This window comes from Triticum dicoccoides, chromosome 5A (genome assembly GCF_002162155.2).
Source record: "Triticum dicoccoides isolate Atlit2015 ecotype Zavitan chromosome 5A, WEW_v2.0, whole genome shotgun sequence".
Taxonomy (NCBI): Eukaryota; Viridiplantae; Streptophyta; class Magnoliopsida; order Poales; family Poaceae; genus Triticum; species Triticum dicoccoides.
The window spans coordinates 191025936-191031165 of NC_041388.1; positions in this window are offsets into that span (position 1 = coordinate 191025936).

Consider the following 5230-nt stretch of genomic DNA (forward strand, 5'->3'; position numbering starts at 1 on the left):
GGCCCTCTCCTCCTCCCCCTTTATATACGGGGGAGGGGGCACCCCATAGACACACAAGTTAACAGTTGTTTTAGCCGTGTGCGGTGCCCCCCTCCACAGAAACACACCTCGGTCATATCGTCGTAGTGCTTAGGCGAAGCCCTACGCCGGTAACTTCATCATCACCGTCACCACACTGTCGTGCTGACAAAACTCTCCCTCGGCCTCAGCGAGATCAAGAGTTTGAGGGATGTCATCGAGCTGAACGTGTGCAGATCACGGAGGTGTCGTACGTTCGGTACTTGATCGGTTGGATCACGAAGACGTTCGACTACATCAACCGCGTTGCTTAACGCTTCCGCTTTTGGTCTACGAGGGTAGGTAGACACACTCTCCCCTCTCGTTGCTATGCATCGCCTAGATAGATCTTGCGTGATCGTAGGAAATTTTTTGAAATACTGTGTTCCCCTACAATTACATCGAATAGATCTCCAAGAACATCGAGGAGAACATGGTATTGAGAATCAAAGAGAGATAAGAAGCCATCTATCTACTAGCAATGGACCCGTAGGTCTGAGGTAAACTACTCACGATTCATCGGAGAGGCAATGGTGTTGATGTAGAAGCCCTCCGGACCGAATCCCCCTCCGACAGGACACCAGAAAAGGCCCCTAGATGGGATCTCACGGGTACATAAGGTTGCGGTAGTGGAAAAGTGTTTTCGTGGCTCCCCTGGTAGGTTTTGGAATATTTGAGAATATATAGGCGGAACAAATATGTGAGTGGAGTCACGAGGGGCCCACAAGGGTGGGGGTGCGTCCTACCCCCCTGGGCGCGCCCTCCGTCCTTGTGGGTGCCTCGTGGCTTTCTTAACGTGTACTCCAAGTCCTCTGGATGTCTTCTGGTCCAAGAAAAAACATCGTGAAAGTGTCATTTCGTTTGGACTCCGTTTGGTATTCCTTTTCTGTGAAACTCTAAAACAAGGAAAAATAGGAACTGGCACTGGCTCTAGGTTAATAGGTTAGTCCTAAAAATAATATAAAATAGCATAATAATGCATGTAAAACATCCAAAACAGATAATATAATAGCATGAAACAATCAAAAATTATATATACGTTGGAGACCTATCAGTGGCCAATGAATGATATAGAAGAGATTCCCCAAGGATATGCCGGCACCGGAGAGTAGTGATAGATAATCCGCACTCAGGGGAGAAGAATGGGCGTGATAGTTCCGGACCATCCGTAGACAAACCACATATGCATGTTGTCATCCCGGAAGGGTGGAGAATGAACATGTGTAAGCCTAGGGAACCGCTTCTACCGGACTCTTTGTTGGAGACCCTTTCGATTGATCTTCAAATTCTACACGCCCATGTGGTAGATAAATAAAAAAAAGTCAACATGGATACACGGCCAAGGTGATAGAAGGTTATAGTTTTGTCCAGGAGTCTTCGACTAACTGAATTCATCTGGCCTTTAATGAGGTCATCCATGCAAATATATTCTCTGTCAGTGCAATCTCCCCACAGTTAATGAGGCTCAGGGTACTTCCATCGAGCTACAAATCCCCTACTCCCGGATGGTAAAGTGTCCTTGAAGGAAATATGCCCTAGAGGCAATAATAAAGTTGTTATTTATATTTCCTTATATCATGATAAATGTTTATTATTCATGCTAGAATTGTATTAACCGGAAACTTAGTACATGTGTGAGTACATAGACAAACAAAGTGTCACTAGTATGTGTAGCTACCAGACCTCAAATAGTCTGATCTCTGTGCTCCGGTGTCATCCCTGGATCAGTAATGCTGACACCACACAGTACTCGGAGGATTTATATCAGAGTAGCAATCACACACTTATTACATCGAGTGTCTCAAAAGAGAACTTATTACAATAAATATGGCTTAAGGCCATCTAATAACGATAACAGCGGAAGGCTTGGAAGATAAGTGAGTCCATCAACTCCAACGGCATCACTGAGTATAGAACCACGACCTAAAAACTCCTTAATCGTCATCTGAAAAGTCTACAACATTAATGTTGCAGCCCAAAAACGGGTCAGCACATGGAATATGCTGGCAAGGTAACACATAGAGAGTAATGGAATGAAACAGCTATACTATATGCATATTTGGCTGGTGGAAAGCTCTATGGTTACAGTTTTGCGTAAAGCCAATTTTTCCCTACTTCAAAGGAATAAAATTTAATTACTATCATGGTGGTTGTTAAACATTGAGAATGGTTGACAGCATTCTCAATCCCAATTAAGCATCATCATTAAGCATAACCTAACAAAATTAATTTAGAGTAACATGTTGAGATTCACATGAAAATCCAAGTACTAGATACTCAAGATGTCCATAACCGGGGACATGGCTAACCATGATTAGTTTATTACACTCTGCAGAGGTTTGCGCACTTTTCCCCACAAGACTCGATCGCCTCCGTTTGGTTTCTCGCACTACATGGTGTTTGAGAAGACGGATGACCGAGACATAGTCTTTCAGAAGCGCTAGCACCTTACGATGGGTAGACCGTACCACCTACATCCCCTACATCTGCTAGTCTACCACTGTAAGAGTTCGCACGACTTAGTCAACTATGCTAGAGCCCATAATAGCTTGTGGTTGCACACGGAAGTTTCTAGTATGAATAGTCTCATGATCCCTTTGAGCCTGGGTGGCGGTCCAAAAGAAAACAGGCAAGTCCTGGAATACCCAGGTGCCTCAGTCCACCCAGATGTGTGTTTAAGTTGCCACCTTAGATAAACAATTAATTAACAATCTCACATCTGTCATGGATATCACTCACCCAATCCACGTCTACTAGCATAGAATGGCATAATAAGCAAACGTAGAAGTAACTCCCAAAGGTTTGATAATAAACAGGTAATAGGTACTACCTCATCTACTTCCCATCCCACAATTTAATTAGATCCTAATCATGCAATGTGTGAGGATTGATCTAATGCAATAAAACTGGGTACTAGAAAAGGTATGATCAAAGTGTTACTTGCCTTGCTGATGATCCGCGAAACCTAACGATTCGAAGTAACAGGCGGCGCACTCCGGGTACTCTATCGCAGACAAACAAACAAGTATACAATAAGTACTCATCTAATGCACAGGTAAAACTCAAATAAGAGATCTAACTAGAAGGTTCAACTTAAGAACTCCGGTTTGCAAAAAGAATCAAATCGAACGAAGCAACGAAAGTCAAATGACGAAAGAAAACACTTCGTTCTAGTAATCTGGATCTAGGGCAAATTTTACAGTAGCAAAATCTTGTTTAAGTTGGTTAAACGGATAGAGGTATTCGAGACGAAACTATAGGCGTTTGAATCGCCTGATTCCGATAAACGAGCGAAAAGTTAAACAAAAACGAAAATCAGATCAGGAATCGCGATCAGAAAAATCGCGGATTTAATCCGAGAAAACGAAAAACAACGAACGCCGATTTTTTTTCTTTTTTTTCTCTCTTTTTTCGGCATGGAAATCGAGGCGCGATGAACCTCGGGCGGCGGGATCGTCGGCGGCGGTGGCTCCGGCAGTGCGCGCAGATCGAGGCGGGGCTGATGGGCTGGGGCGGCTCGGGGCAGCGCTATTTAAAGGCTGCCCCTGGGCGGTGTCCCGCTCGGGTACAGCCCGAAGTCGGTTCGTTTTTTTATTATTATACCGCTTGGAACAAAAATAAAAAGAAATACTAAACGGACTCCAAAAATTCCGAAATAAATTTTCACGGGCTTCTAAAATCAAGCCGCACAAGGTGAACATTTATTTGGGCCCTAAATGCAATTTTGAAAAACGCACATTTTTCCTAAATTCAAATAAAACACCGAAAAACTCCGAAATAAAATCTTATTTGATTTTATTATTAAATCCTCAATATTTGTTTATTTTGGGAAAGTCATTTTATTACCTCTCTCATATTTCTGTAATAGAAATAATTGATGATAAAATAAATAAAATCAAATGATCCTATTCTCAAAATTTGAGAGAACTCAAATATGAAAATAACGAAATCCCCAACTCTCTCCGTGGGTCATTGAGTTGCGTAGAATTTCTAGGATCAACCAAAATGCAAAATAAAATATGATATGCATGATGATCTAATGTAGAACATTCCAAATTGAAAATTTGGGATGTTACAATATGCCTCTACTTGACTAGCTCGTTGATCAAAGAGGGTTAAGTTTCCTAGCCATGGACAAAGAGTTGTCATTTGGTGAACGGGATCACATCAGTAGAGAATGATGTGATTGACTTGACCCATCCGTTAGCTTAACACGATGATTGTTTAGTTTACTGCTATTGCTTTCTCCATAACTTATACATGTTCCTATGACTATGAGATTATGCAACTCCTGAATACCGGAGGAACACTTAGTGTGCTATCAAACGTCACAACGTAACTGGGTGACTATAAAGATGCTCTACAGGTGTCTCCGATGGTGTTTGTTTAGTTGGCATAGATCGAGATTAGGATTTGTCACGCCGTGTATCAGAGAGGTATCTCTGGGCCCTCTCGGTAATGCACATCACTATAAGCCTTGCAAGCAATGTAACTAATGAGTTAGTTATGGGATGTAGCATTACGGAACGAGTAAAGAGACTTGGTGGTAATGAGATTCAACTAGGTATTGAGATACCGACGATCGAGTCTCGAGCAAGTAACATACCGATGACAAAGGGAACAATGTATGTTGTTATGCAGTTTGACCGATAAAGATCTTCGTAGAATATGTAGGAACCAATATGAGCATCCAGGTTTCGCTATTGGTTATTGACTGGAGATGAGTCTCGGTCATGTCTACATAGTTCTCGAACCCGTAGGGTTCGCACGCTTAACGTTCGGTGACGATCGATATTATGAGTTTATGTGTTTTGATGTACCGAAGGAAGTTCAGAGTCCCGGATATGATCGCGGACATCACGAGGAGTCTCAGAATGGTCGAGACATAAAGATTCATATATTGGAAGCCTATGTTTGGACATTGGAATGGTTCCGGATGAGTTCGGGCATTTACCGGAGTACCAAGAGGTTACCGGAACCCCCCGGGGAGTATATGGGCCTTATTGGGCCTTAGTGGAAAAATAGGAGAGGAAGGGAAAGGTGGAGGGCGTCCCCCCTAGCCCAATCCTAATTGGGTAGGGGCCGCCACCCCCCCCCCTTCCTTCTCTCTCTCCCTTCCTTCTCCCATACTCCTACTAGGGAAAGGGGGGAATCCTACTCCCGATGGGAGTAG